Raw genomic sequence first — 15,350 nt, forward strand, 5'->3', positions numbered from 1 at the left:
AAAAAAAAGAAAGGATGTGATTGATTGCCATTCAAATCTGAAGACCGCGTGGAGAAAGTGTTCCGGTTTACATTCGGCAAATCAAAATGAACGGCTAAAATAAATCTATCGTCTGGTTTCATGCGCGAGATCACGTAAAAGGCAGCCATTCTTCTTTACATGGTTTCTGTCTTTTGCTCTCTCATTTGCGCACGGAAATTTCTTCGTACGGGAATTTCATGAAGCGAAGGCGGCTGCACACCATTTTCTTTGTTTAGTTCATGTTCGTAGGCGCAAATTACAACCTAACACTTGGAGCAACATTTCCACTACTCTAGAGGGGCATGAACTGTAGACAGTGCACGCTTTCTCATTTATCCAATCGCTCGCAAACACATTGCATTGCTAGTCTACAGTGGCAATACAAAGTGACGTTTCAGCATGCACGTCGAAGTTCATTACCAGTACCGCGCCGGCGTCGACCGGCCGGCGCAGCGACGAGCTCAGCAGCGCATGCGCAAGGCCCGACACCACCCCAACCGAGCTTCCCTGCTTATCGGAGAGAGCAAGTGCGCGTGAACACGGGCGCGTCTGAGTATCTGGATTAAAAAAAAAAAGAAAGAAAGGGTTTCCGAGATATTGACAAAGACAAGTGGTCGCGGTCGCTCTGAATCTTATCGTATTATAAAAAAACGTGGGATGGCGGCGCTTCCTCGAGGGTCAGAAAGTACAATCGTCGAACTAGGTGGCAAGTGGAGTACATCCTTCTTGGAACGGTTTGCAATTGACTGCTTGAATGTGCCGACCACTCGTCGCGGGTCGCGTATAGAGCCAACCATTGGCAAGCACGCGTCTAGCGTAGCAGCAGAACCGATTGCGGTTGCGATAACCCATCGTTGGCAGCGAAAAAGAAAAACACCCACACGCAGTTTGTAGCAATAACCGTACAAATCAATGTGGTTTTAAATATAGCTTCACTGGTCACAGTAGAAGGGCACCGAAACTTTCTCATGACGCACACCGCTGTAGTCCACAAAGAACAAAGCGCACAAAATAGATATGATAATGCCGCACCGCATTATTTCGTGTTTTCACTATTTCATTACTTTCGTGTGCATGCGCGCTAGGGCCACGCAGGCCAGGAGTAAAAGGCAAGAAAAAAAAATGGTACGCAATCCTAAGCTTTGACTTGACTGCTGTGGCACTCGCATTTGTGTTCTTTACCTTAGGCGAACGCAATGCGCAAGCTGAACTGGAATTTCCAATAATGGAAATTCCTATTGGGCGATTTGGTTGTATGTTCGGCTAATATTTGCGTTTTTCGCCCGAGCAAGCGCTTCACTGCACTACTCTTTGCCCCTTCAACGCGGCTTCACTGCCCTGCAGGCGTGTTTGCGTTAGGCCGAACCTGCAGGCAAGAAGCCTGGTCGCCGCCATCTTGTTGAGAGCGGCGCCGGGGACACAATCGCGCCTAGCTCATTGAGTTTTCCCCCAAAACCGAAAAAAATTTAACTTGATTAAACGAGAAAGATGCCACGAGTGGCCCAACAAAAAGCTTTAAGGATTACCGAAGGGTAACTGAGGGCGACGGAACGGGCTCTGTAGCGTCACGGGGGGATCGGAATAGAGCAGATTGGGGTGTGTGAGAACAAACGCTAGTTAATCCGAGCCTGCGTGGGCGCGGTGGTTTACGGATCCAAGCGATAGTGAACTCCAAAATGCAGTGTTGGCTTTGAGTGGGATTCATATTGATCGCAAACCCCACGGCTAATCCTACCCCCATCCCCCCAAGTGGCTCTTTACAGGAGACAATCGTTCAGAGACATCGGATAAATAGGAATTCTGGTTCTTTCTTTTGCTTTCATTTATTTTTCTCGAAGCCCATAACTAGAAATTTGCTGGAGCGGCTGTCCCATTTGCGACGCAGCAAGTGCGACGCTACACACAGATGGAGCGACAGTTTAATTACTCTCGTGGTCCGCGAACCGGCATCGTTGCGTATAGTATAGGAATGGTGCGTGTCAAGTCAGTGCTCGCTTCGAGCTTGTGCTCTTCATTTTGATTGAATGAAGTGTCACCTAAGTGTGCGGGGACCGATCCCGGAGGTAGTGCAATGCCGGGCCGACCTGCGGCGGAGGTGAAGCAGGCTTCAGGCACTCCGCCAACTTCCAAAAATAGGTTTAATATCGTGGGCCCATATAGAACCCGTATCAGATATTAAGCTCATAAGAACAGATACTACACAAAGAGAAGTTTTATTTGCTTGTATACAATATCCGTTTTGATGTCACAATACGTGTATGCTTCAGTACAGATCAGATTGTTCTATACAAACAAATACATATAGAGTTGCTACGATACAAGGATGATTCACAGAAAGATATCTAAATATACATACAAGGAGATTCCTATGAATACATACAATGGAGTGGGTACAATGAGTACAATGTCAACGTGGACTATACAATGTATTACAAACAAACTTGTGAAATCCTATGTAGTAGAATTATACAATTGCTAGGTTTGAGCCATTGAGTTAGTCGAGCCATTAAAGGCTCAAAGATCAGTAACCGACAATAGGAATTGTCACCTTGTCTTTCCTTACTAACCAGAATCTTGTGTGCCATTTTTTTAGAAATTCTTGCATGCCATTACTTTCAAGTTCGTGGTTTAAGAAATCGCACATTAGTTCTTATTTTCTTCAATACAGGATATGCGGCTTTCTGTGGTTTTCGTGTTATTTCCGCTTTCCCCCGTCTTTTCCATAAACAAAACATAATTACTATTGTCAACAATTTTTCAAAGTTGTTTTTGTTCCTATATGGCTTACCTAATTTTGTTTTGAAATGGATAGAAGCCAATCTCCAGATTATTTTGGCAGGAGGGCATCCCTTGAATACGTGTTGTTGAGTTTCCAGCGCAGAACAATTTGGACATCGGTCCGTCTGTGTGATGCCAAATTTGGCCAGGCGTGCTTTTGTAGGTAAGACACCCCATCTTCTTTTCCATTCGAAGTCATGCATATCATGTGGGAGATTGGTAGCGTTCCAAAACTTCCATTTTTGGGTATTGGTTTTGTCAAGGTCGTCGGATTTCAGTTCACTAATGGCCATTGCAGTGCTTGCGTCTATGGGTTTGATTTCTTCAATGGCAGTCTCCGGAAAGATTTCCTCTATTGCTTTTTTGTAGTGATGACTGTTTTGTAGAATTTTGCTGGTATTTCCGATTTTGGGCCGTACCATTTCTTGTCCGTAATATGATGGTCGAGTGTACTTAGCCAGTACCGTAAAACTGGCATACCCCTGTACTGTGGGGCATTAGCCAATGTCACGACAGTTTTCACAGCCAGAGTTTTCGCTATAAGAGCAACGTTGGGTATTCCCAAGCCTCCTCTTGAAGCTGGCAATCTAATGATGTTCTGAGTGACTGGAGCAGGTTTGTCGCTCCACAGGTAACGGCCTATGAGTGTTGTTAGTTTGCTAGCTACCAGTCTGGGCATGGTCGTCACTCTCGCCACATAAAATGCTGGGGCACACAGTTTCGATTTGATTGCTGCTGCTTTTTCCCGAAGACTCGCCGGCCGGTTTAGTTCTTGGTCTACGAAGTGTGCTGCTTTTCTTAGTGGTTCATCCCATGATTTGGCTGTGATATCCCCGGCTTCGAACCAAATGCCGAGAACTTTAACTACTTCCACAATGTGTACATCCTGCAGCGCAATACTTCCGGGTGGGCAAAAACAAATTGCTTTGTTTTTTTTGTGATTTATTTTAGCCCCTGATGCAGATGCGTACTCTTCAAAAGTCCGTAGAAAGGCATGATAGCTATCTTCAATTTTCATGAATAATGAAATATCGTCTGCAAAGGCTGTTATTTTAATTTCTTGTTTTCCTGGTAGGGGAAAACCCCTAATTATGTTATTGTGCTCAACGGCTCTTAGCAAGGGATCTAAGGACAGGACGAAGAGTCCTGGTGACAGGCTGCATCCTTGCCGAACCCCTCTAGTCACTGCGAATGTCTCTGTTACAAAATTATTAATTTGAATTTCACTTGTCATTCCATGATATAGTGTTTTAATGATGTGCACAAACGTTGCTGGAATTCCAAATTTTTCCATAGTATTGTATATGTAATGATGCTTCACTCGGTCGTATGCTTTTTCTTGATCTAAGGAAATGAAGATGCCTTTACATTCTTTTTGTTTAGCGTATGCAAAGGTGTCTCTGGTGGTTATTAGTGAGGCATAAATTGATCTGCCGGGAACTGCTGCAGCTTGAAAATCGGATATAACCTCGGGTAGTATACTGCTGAGTCTGTGCGCTAATAACGTTGTTCCCACTTTATAATCAGTATTGAGTAGCGTTATCGGTCTCCATCCATTAACATCTAATGGATCGCTGTTAGGTTTGGCTAACAGTATGATACGGCCCTTAGCGAACGACGGCGGTTTTTCCTTGTTTAGAATTAGGTTGTTTAGGGTTTGCACAAGTTTGGAACCAATCACATCAAAGAAGGTGAAGTAGAATCCGGTCAAAATTCCGTCAGGACCAGGTGCCGATTTATGTGTCATTTTCTTAATTATATTTAATACTTCTTGTTTTGTTGTTGGTGCGCATAGTTGCTCCTTGCTTTCTTCACTTATTTGGGGAAGATTTCCTAATAGGCCGGTGATGTTGTCTTGCTAGTTTGGATGTTCTTCCTGCAAAATTTTCTTGAAATGCTCTAGAAATTCCTCAGTAATGAATTCTTCGTCTGTTGTGATAGTGCCGTTGTTTAATCTTATTTTATCTATCCTTGTTGGGTTTCTATTACGGATTGGATACCGTGTTCTGTCTCCCAAATTATTTGATTCAATGCTTTGATTGTCAACTTGCATACTCTCGATGGCTTTGGTTTTATTAAGCCGTTCTTTGTATTTGTGTCGTAGGCAATCCACATATTCTTGCATACAGCACGTCAATTACCCTCCTCTCTCGATGATTCTTATCCTTCTTAGAATGTCATTAAGATCTTTGGTGTGTCTTTTTTTCCTATTTTGACCAGCTTCAATAAGTATTTGTTTCCATTCCTCTTTTAGGTCATCCCAATTTCCGTGGTTGTTCTTTTCCAAGCTTGTTTGCAGTCGCAGTCTTATCCATTCTATTTCTTCTTGGTCGTGTAGCAGAGCTGGGTCCATACGCCACAGTCCTGAGTTATAGGGTTGCCCTTCCATTCCACTGAGTTTGAATATGACCGGATTGTGGTCGCTAAAGGCTTTATGTCCAGTTGGTCCTGATATCGTTTTAATCTCCATGAGGTCATTTAATAGATACGGTGATATATAGACCCTATCTAATCTGCTTTCTGTATGACCACAGGATCTTGTACTTGTAAACAAATCTCCGTGGGACCAAATCCATGCATCTGACATGTTATGGTGCTGAAGCAAATTTTTAAGCTCTTTTGCGTGATAAGTTGAGCGCCCACGTCCAGGGCCTCGTATATCTCTATTGCTATCGAGGACACAATTAAAATCACCAACTAATATACATTGCGAATGACTAGGCATGTAATCCCACAGATTGAGGAAAAATTCAGTGGTTAAGGTTCTTGTCACTGGCGCATATATGTTAATTATTCGAGTCTTCCTACCCCCTAAATATAGATCAACGTATACAATGCGCCCTTTGGTATCACACGTGCAAAATGCACGGTTGCGGTATCTATTCGAAATGAAGATAATACCAGTACCGCAAGCTTTGCTGTTCGTGAGTGAGAAAAACCCATCTATGCCATGTAGTTCTTTGAATGCCTTTACGTCCTGTGGGGTTCGGAAATTTGTTTCTTGAAGGAATAGGATGTCGATTTCCTGTTCCTGAGCGAATCTTAATAATTGTTTTTGTTTATGAATGTTTCGGATGCCTCTGACATTAAATGACATGCATTGAAGTGTAGCCATTTCTCTGTTTTATTTTGGTAATGATTCAGCCAATTTGCAAGGAGGAAGGGAATGGACATAGGTTGCTATAGCATTGAGTTATGCCATAGTCAACCGTGCGGTTATTCTCTCATGTCGTCATCACTTAAGGAGGACCCTTCATCCTGTTTGGGCGAAAGCGTCCTAGCTTTTTTGGATTGTAATCTGTGGACTGCGTCGCTATCGCTACTCGTGTCTGCCTTGATGCGACGAGATGTGTTGGGATGGTGAGAGTCCGTATCGCTTGTTTTTCCTTTATCCAGGCTGTGTTTTCCTTCTTTTGTTCTTCTGTTTGATCTCGAGCGTCGTCGTTCTTTCTTTTGTTTTTGTCGGTCATCATGCAATCCGCTAGGGTCTGGTGTGGTATTTACAGTCGGTTTAGTTGTTTTTTCCTTAGTTGGAGTCATCTCAGGAATCGCATAAGTGCCGCTGGCCGTTATTGGTCGGTCATTTTCTGTTGTGGTATTCAACGTAGGTTGTTCACTTTTGGCTGATTTCCCATTGGCTGAAGACTTCTCGGGGATTGCATGTGAACCACTTGCCGTTATGGGCTGGTCATCACTGCTTTCAGAACAGTACGCTTTCTTGCATTGTAGTAGTTCTTTTGCTTCCCCTTTGTGGTCAGCAGACTGTGGGGACAGAGACTGCGATGTTGATGTCGAGACGTCGGATGTGATTCCATCCGTTTGGATGGTTGGAGTCACCTCAGTGTTTGTCGAAGTCGTGTAACCAAGCTCTTCGACGTCAACGCTTTCAGATGAGCCACTACTAGATTGGTGGTTTGTTTTGTCGTTGTCGCTTGCATCACGCTCATCCCAGTAATTGGGTGAAGCTGCAGACGTTTGCGTGGTGCGTGGTTTTAGTACCTCTAGAGTAGATTTGACAGGCTCCAGTTTGTGCAGGGTGGGGGATCGTATGGGTTCTTGAAAGGAACTCACGACATTAGTGGATGGAGATCCACAGGCCGCTGCAACGTAGGATTTCTTTCGGAAGCAGGCTTTAGTGGCATGTTGTCCGCCACACCGCTTACATTCTTCTGCACATGTTTCCGTTTCATGGCCGAATGTGCCGCAACGCTTGCAGTATGGTGATGTGCAAGCAGTTGCCATATGCCCATCGCTTCCACACCTCGCACAAACCCGACGCATGCCGCGGTACTCGAACATCACTCGATGGCCCTGAATGGTCATGAAGTTGGGCACTGGCCTACACATTTCCATTCGGGCCACTAGAACGCCGCTTAGCTTGTTATGATGGCTGAGAACACTGGAATGTGACACACCTTTCACCTTACCATATGGTTGTAATGCGAACAGTAGGGCCTCGTCGGGAATGTACATAGGGAGCCTATACACATTCACAAACGCAGTTGGTGGTCCTACTGCTTCCACTGATACCTTAACGTGGTTAACACGGAAACCTTCAGCTACCATTAATCTGGTCGCCTGTGCGGCTGTACGCATGCAGACTTGGTACCTTGTTCCACCCATGTGTTGGAGGCCCAACACACTGTCGTCTCCCGCAGTGAGCTCTATTGCGTCTATCAGGTCATCAACAGACACGTCACCATCAGGCGCGTTAAACATAAAACAGTTCTCCCTCAGCGGGGTCTCACGACTTGGGTCCATCTCGGGGGCCATGGCCGCAGAGGCGCTGGTCGCCACCAAGACAGGAGGCTCGATCTGGTGGACTGATGGTGTGCAGATGGCGCAAGACGCCTCTGCACTCTGGTAGTGGGTGGACCGGTGGGGTCGAGATTCAGCAGGAGCTGCTGGTGCCTCAGTAGTCCCCGGTGCTTGTAGAGGGCCGCGAACAGGTCCTTGCAGGTGCCTGGGTCATCAGTTGTCCGCCGGGTCGCTGATGGTGTCCCAGCAGCAACCCAAGGAAGATCGGCTCCAGACCAGTGGAGCCCAGGCGCAGCTCACTCGGGATGGACCTGGCGATGGTGTTCCCGCGAGCCAGGGCCAGATCCAGGTGGGCCGGTCCTGGAGGTGGTGCAACAGCAAGCCGGGTCTGGATCCAAGTGGGCCAGTCACGGCCAGATCCCGGGGGCGGTGCAGAACCGAGCCAGGCAGGTCCAGGGTCCGGTCCAGGTTCCAGGAACAGGACTTGTACACGCTCGGGTGGGCACACTTGGGACCAGGGGAGGTCCCAGGTGCCGAAAAGAGCAGATACGAAATACTCACTTGATCTTGATCTTAGCCAAAAGGCCGAGAAGCGATGTCCTTCACTTCACTTCATTGTACTACTGCCTTGTGGGCGCCCTGCCGACATTGGTAACCTCAGCAACAGCGTGGGCAATATAAAATTCAGCCTGTCTAGAGACTCAACGCTCCCTATCTCACGGATGAACTCGCAACGCCTCAGTCTTTCGCTGTTAACGAAACGCTGTCCCGTAGAAACGAGACCCGAGTGCAAGCTTGCTTGTAACGCGAGACCAAAGAAGGCAACCTCGTAGAAAACGGAACAGGGGAGCGGAAAACACGCGCAAGGGGAATGCTTACTTCCGTCTGAATGCGACCGCTCAAGGTGACCTTCTTTGAGGGCTTCGTTTCAAGCCCGTGCGCAATTGTAATATACTACGCGCATTTCCTTCATTTCTTTTATTTACCGCAAGGCCCACTCAAAATTTTGATACGGCACAGGCCGGGACGGATCGCAACGTGTCGAATCGACCGGTACAATTAGGTAGCATGCCCCATGTACGAAGACGAGCAACATAGAAGTGAATGAAAAAATAAATATAGAAAACGCTGCACACTCCTTCCAACCGGAAACATAGAGGGGAGAAAGATCGCCATCTGAAACACAGGCATTGTAAAAAAAAAAGTGCTACCTCATCATCTTACCATTACCGCGTGTGAGTATGTATATATGCATGTGTGTGTGCGTGTGTTTTTGTATTTACATATATATATATATATATATATTTATATATATACATACGCACACATGCTAGCATAGCTTAAACGCAGCTGGAAAGCTCAGCCTTGCACAAGAACCACCTCCTTTCGCAAACCCCTTTGAAACATTCCAATGAGAAACACGAGTACAGCGAGGTCGTTCGAAACTGGCGCGAAAACGCATTGGCGCCATCTGTGTACGGAACTAGGAAAACCTGCGGACTTTGCCATACAGAAAGAAAGGTAGATGGCGCGAGCTAACGCTCCATTGCAAACTAAGAACGAGAGCCAGTGAATAATGGCAGAAACGTCTTGGGAAGAGAAAAAAAAAATACGCAAAGGTTGTTGGCTTGTGCCAGCACTCTATGTTACAGCGAGTAAAGAACATAGCATCTTCTACAACAGCAGCTACAAAAAGAAGAACGTGAGAGAGGGAGAGACACAGGCGTGTTTCTTTGGAATGCAGAGCATGCAGCACACACTATAAAGTGCCAAAGAGACGGGGAAAACAGATGGCGCGAAGGTGTATGTCCTCAAAGCTTGAAAGCAATTTCTAAATTACAACATATACCGAAGTCCACCTACTCTCATCAGGTTGCTGCCGCCTCCAGTTGCATTTAAGGTAAAATTACAGTCGCCTCAAAGGCAGAGAGAGAGAGAGAAAAAATAAGTACACTTGCTTCGCGCAGCTGCAGCCGTTCAAATTTTACAGCAAGAGCACTCCCGAAAGCACAAAGTCCCTGCCGCCTGGGCGCAATGCGCTCGCTTCAGTAAATTGCCGCGCTGGCCTCGGCAACCAAGAGGTGTCGTGCGGCAGACAGCTGCATTGTAGCACACCGGAAACCGTGCAGACGTAAGCGATCGCCTCGACATCGCTGCGAGCGCTCGAAGAGACCGAGTCCCAAACCACGTGTGCCGGGGCGGTGCGAGCGCGACGCCTTTGACGCAACTTTTGCGTACAAGCCGCCGCACGGCCACGACGGAGCCGGTGTCACCCTGCAGAGGGCTGCACTATAGCACGCCGGGAACCGGCAAACAACCGCGCAGACGTCGTCGTTGGCCGCGGCGTTGCCGCGACCACGCGAAGAGACCGAGTGCGAAACGACGTCAGCCGGGGCGTCGAGCACGCCGCCCGCACTGTTCGCACTCGTGCTCGGAAATGGCGAAGGGGCCGCGCTAGCGTGCCTCGAATCGATCGGCCGGGGACCCCGTAGGGCGACAGAAAGGCGATTGTTCAGGAAACCGTACTGGCCATTGGCGAGAAATTGCCGTTCGCGCATTCGGTGGACGCGCTGCGCTTTCACGACTTCGGCATTGTGCTGCCGGCGTAAGCTTTCCATCTTGCTCGCGGCGTTACGAGGCGGCACGATTTTCGCCAAACGCTCGTCGAAAGTGGCACGAGTACGGCCCCATGGAGGTCTGGGTACTTATCGCTGCTATTATATGGGGGTCCCAGAGAGCAGTCGCCCCCAAAGCGACCTGGGTGTTTGATATGCGGCGGGCTTCGTGCCCGTCAAGCGTGTCCCCGGTATCGCCCCCGTGGATCCTACAGCTGACGTCTGCAGCCTCATCCGCTTGATGCGTTAGGGGCTGGTTGTCGGACGACGCTTTTTCCACGATATCGAAGTGTGTTCCGCATCGTCCTCGGACGAGTCAAATACGAAAGCGCCGAAGGCGCGGGCGTGACCCGTCGCCTAGCGGCTTTGCCGTCTCGGCTACGTTGCAAGTGTCGGTCGGTCCACCAGTGCTGCGGGCTCGAGAGAAACCGCAAGCCGCGATCGAGTCGACACAACCGGTCTATCGAGAACGTTGCGTGCTTCTTGCCGCGTGGCGATACCCGGCCCTGCGGCGAGGGCGCCGTAGCGAGCTCGAACGCCGTCGTCTCGGACTGTGCAAAGTGCTAGCCTTTGCGAGAACGAAGCGTGTTGGGGCGCCTGAAGGTGGCCTCGGCATCGCAAAAACGGCGTCCGGCCTGCTTGAAAGGCTGGACGCGCAGTTGAACGATTACCTGGTTGATCCTGCCAGTAATCATATGCTTGTCTCAAAGATTAAGCCATGCATGTCTAAGTACATGCCGAAATAAGGCGAAACCGCGAATGGCTCATTAAATCAGTTATGGTTCCTTAGATCGTTTCTTCCTACTTGGATAACTGTGGCAATTCTAGAGCTAATACATGCAGTGAGCCTGAAGCCCTTTGGGCGACGGGTGCTTTTATTAGACCAAGATCGATCGGGTTTCGGCCCGTATTGTGTGGTGACTCTGGATAACTTTGTTCTGATCGCATGGCCACGAGCCGGCGACGTTTCTTTCAAGTGTCTGCCTTATCAACTTTCGATGGTAGGTTACTTGCTTACCATGGTTGTTACGGGTAACGGAGAATCAGGGTTCGATTCCGGAGAGGGAGCCTGAGAAACGGCTACCACATCCAAGGAAGGCAGCAGGCGCGCAAATTACCCACTCCCGGCACGGGGAGGTAGTGACGAAAAATAACAATACGGGACTCTTTTGTGGCCCCGTAATTGAAATGAGTACACTCTAAATCCTTTAACGAGGATCAATTGGAGGGCAAGTCTGGTGCCAGCAGCCGCGGTAATTCCAGCTCCAATAGCGTATACTAAAGCTGGTGCGGTTAAGAAGCTCGTAGTTGGATCTCAGTTCCAGACGAGTAGTGCATCTACCCGATGCGACAGCTCGGACTGAACATCATGGCGGTCCTTTCTTGGTGCACTTCATTGTGTGCCTCGAGAAGGCCGGTGCTTTTACTTTGAAAAAATTAGAGTGCTCAACGCAGGCGAGTCGCCTGAATAAACTTGCATGGAATAATAGAACAAGACCTCGTTTCTGTTCTGTTGGTTTTTGGAATACGAGGTAATGATTAAGAGGGACAGACGGGGGCATTCGTATTGCGGCGCTAGAGGTGCAATTCTTGGACCGTCGCAAGACGAACTACTGCGAAAGCATTTGCCAAGAATGTTTTCTTTGATCAAGAACGAAAGTCAGAGGTTCGCAGGCGATCAGATACCGCCCTAGTTCTGACCATAAACGATGCCAACCAGCGATCCGCCTGAGTTACTCAAATGACTCGGCGGGCCGCTTCCGGGAAACCAAAGTGTTTGGGTTCCGGGGGAAGTATGGTTGCAAAGCTGAAACTTAAAGGAATTGACGGAAGGGCACCACCAGGAGTGGAGCCTGCGGCTTAATTTGACTCAACACGGGAAAACTTACCCGGCCCGGACACTGGGAGGATTGAGAGATTGAGAGCTGTTTCTTGATTCGGTGGATGGTGGTGCATGGCCGTTCTTAGTTGGTGGAGCGATTTGTCTGGTTAATTCCGATAACGAACGAGACTCTAGCCTATTAAAGAGGTGCGGGGTTCCCAGCACCTTACAACCTTCTTAGAGGGACAAGCGGCTCCTAGCCGCACGAAACAGAGCAATAACAGGTCTGTGATGCCCTTAGATGTCCGGGGCCGCACGCGCGCTACACTGAAGGAAGCAGCGTGTCTTTATCCCTGTCTGAAAAGACTGGGTAACCCGTGGAACTTCTTTCGTGATTGGGATAGGGGCTTGCAATTGTTCCCCTCGAATGAGGAATTCCCAGTAAGCGCGAGTCATAAGCTCGCGTTGATGACGTCCCTGCTCTTTGTACACACCGCCCGTCGCTACTACCGATTGCATGTTTAGTGAGGTCTTCGGACCGATGTCCGGCGCGGCCTTTCGGTTGCGCCGGTCTGTTGGAAAGATGACCAAACTTGATCATTTAGAGGAAGTAAAAGTCGTAACAAGGTTTCCGTAGGTGAACCTGCGGAAGGATCATTACCGGATTGTGAAGGGTGACGAGCGCCATTGTTTCTACCCGGTGTGGGTGAAGCAGCTCGCTGCGCCCGACGCTTTCCGCCGCTGGCCCCGCTTGGACGCGGGGACGGCTATACCCGAACATGCCGGGGACTGCCTGAATTTTGAGGGGCGCCCCGTGCCAAATTTGTTGCGCCCAGTGGACGCCGGCTGCAACCTTGGACGGTTGGCTTGGCCGCGCCCGCGGGTAGAAACGGCGTAACGCACACTGGGTGGGCTTTCTGTCCGCTTCGGCGCTCTTGCGCGGAATGGAGTAAGACGACCCGACCTGCTGCTTTGCCCAGTACGAGGGGAACGGCGAAGCGTGCGGTCGGTCAAGGAACTGACGGTCGAGAGGTAATGCCGCTGCCGCTTAGTAAACACAGATCCGTGGTGCGAGCGCTCTCCCGTCCTCCGCGGCAAACGCTGCCGTGTCTGAAAAGGCTGGTGGCTGCCGGTCGCTTCCTGCGGCGAGTATGGAGTACCGACCCGACTTTGTTGCCGCCGAAGTACTAAAGGAACGGTGTGGCGCTCGGTCGGTCATGGAACTGTCGGTATGAGGGTGCGGCTGCCAAGTACGGAAGGAACCGTGGCCTGAAGCGCTCTCCCGTTCTCCGCGGCAAGTGCCACCGAGTCCGAAAGGGCCGGAGGCTGCCGGTCGGCTCCTGCTCGTGACGCGCGAGGTGTCGAGATCGCGGTTTAATGCGACGACGTCTGCAGGCTATTCGCCCGCCGCCGAGGGAAAGGCGGCGTTACTGCGAAGTACCGAAGGAAACGCGGCTTTGCTACGTCGGAAGCGTTCTGCGGTTAGCGGACTTGTGCGCTTTGGGAAGGCACCGCACGTCGAAAGAGGAAGTACGGACGGACGAGGGACTCTAGTCCCGGATTCGAACGCACTTGCGGCCAGGCCCTTGCTGGCTTCGTCTTCCGCCTCAAGTAGACTAGTTGTGGCTCCGGCGCAGGGAGCCGTTCCTAGCACTGGCCGAGTGGTTTTGGAGAGCTGCGCGAGTACGCGCGCCGGGCTCTTGTCTTTCGTCTCAGTAGGCTGTTGGATCAGCAGCGGTTATGCTGCGGCGATCTGCCGATGCGAAAGTGTGTGTGTGTTTGAGGCCCTTCAATGAACCTACTGCTGACTGAAGCGAAGCACGCCGATGGGGGTGAAACCCTGCCTGTGGCCATGTAGCCGTTGAAGACTCCACAGCGGCTTATCCCTACTCATGGCTCTGTCGCTTTTTGCAATTTTTCGTGGAGCGATGTGAACGTGCGCACGAGACACACGGGTCCGGTGGATGGTTGGGAGGTAAAACCGGCTTCGAGTGCGCGCAAACGGCGTAGGGTACCTCGAGGGCAAGCTAAGAAGGCGTGGGCGCAAAACACACGCGCGAGTAGCAGGAGTGGAGTGCCATTAGGCTTTCAGCTGCTGAGACGCGGCCGCCGAAAGAGCGAGACGGGAGGAGCGCACGCCCAAAGGCGCTCTTCGAAACCACACACAGGGAGACGCCACGTGCCTAAAACACTGGTTGTACTGTACTGAATTCAACAAACTATTTTTCACGACTCTAATCGGTGGATCACTCGGTTCTCGGGTGGATGAAGAACGCAACCAGCCGCGAGACTTGGTGCGAATTGCAGGACACACTGAGCACTGATTCTTTGAACGCACATTGCGGCCTTGGGTCTTCCCTTGGCTTCTTCTGTCTGAGGGTCAGATCACATATCAAGAGAGCCTTCGGCGCACAGGGAACGTGCGTCCGTCGACTCGTTTTGACCGCGTCGGCATCATGGACAGTACGTTGAGCGCTAAAGCCACGCGCCAGCGGCCTCACGAGAAGGAGACGGTGGGCAAACCGTTGTGCCAAATCTTCGAAAAGACGGAAACGAGGCATTACTACTGCAGCGTGACGAGTGCGCGCCTCTAGCAAGACCGCCGCAGGATGGAGTCGGATACCTGCAGGGAAAGAGCGGTCCAAGCGCGAGGCGCGAACGTCTGTTGCCATGTAGCGCGCACGTTTGCGAGAGAGTCGGAAGCGCACGCTTGCGTGCACGGAAAACGTGGGAATGAAACGCCGGCCGATTACCGCGCCTTGCGCAAAGCCAGCGTGATCGCAAGTTGCGTTGTTTGCCTTCGAAGTACGTCGAGCTCAAGAGCTGGTCGCTTGTTCACGTCACCGCGGCTGTGTGGGCGCCCTTCCGGGCTTCGTCGCAGGAATGGGAATGGGCAGATTCTTGCGAGGAGCGGGGAGGAGAAGGGTGGCCCCCGAAAGCGGTTCGACGCGACAGCGCCGTCTGCGAGCGAGAAGAGTCACGGCGCGGCGGAGAACTGCCGCGAAACGGAAAATAGAGTCTTTTAGCAGCGCTACGGAAAGTACGGTATACGGTACGGTATTACCGTTCTGTCTTACCGTACCGCGTCGACCGAAAACGTTTTAGCTGTGCAGGTTGCTCGACACGGAACGGTAATATGACGATGATGATCGTGTCTATTGCAAATTAAAAGTGCTGCGTGCCGAGACCAAGATAGTTAGTTTATATATATGTATTTATATATATACATATATGCAAAACGTCTATAAACCTTTGACTAGCAGTATTTAATTTTGCTGTCAAGCCCAAGCCTTGTTTTATAGGTGCGTGCATGCGGCCGTGGTTAGCCGGTTGGCTGCTGGGTCACTGCGACGGCT

The 15,350-nt window shown here is 50.1% G+C and overlaps 2 non-coding genes and 1 pseudogene across 2 annotated transcripts; 2 read left to right on the forward strand and 1 right to left on the reverse strand.

Annotated features, from left to right (window-relative positions):
* Positions 1-2,062: 2,062 nt before the first annotated feature.
* LOC140213825 (U2 spliceosomal RNA) lies at positions 2,063-2,236 on the reverse strand (annotated as a pseudogene).
* An 8,604-nt stretch (positions 2,237-10,840) lies between these two features.
* On the forward strand, positions 10,841-12,654 carry LOC140213846 (small subunit ribosomal RNA). Its single transcript, XR_011890828.1, has one exon. It is a non-coding gene; the product is annotated as a small subunit ribosomal RNA (ribosomal RNA).
* Positions 12,655-14,224: 1,570 nt separating this feature from the next.
* LOC140213805 (5.8S ribosomal RNA) lies at positions 14,225-14,377 on the forward strand. The gene has a single exon (XR_011890790.1). It is a non-coding gene; the product is annotated as a 5.8S ribosomal RNA (ribosomal RNA).
* The last annotated feature ends 973 nt before the right edge of the window (positions 14,378-15,350 follow it).

This window comes from Dermacentor andersoni, chromosome 10, assembly GCF_023375885.2.
Source record: "Dermacentor andersoni chromosome 10, qqDerAnde1_hic_scaffold, whole genome shotgun sequence".
Taxonomy (NCBI): domain Eukaryota; kingdom Metazoa; phylum Arthropoda; class Arachnida; order Ixodida; family Ixodidae; genus Dermacentor; species Dermacentor andersoni.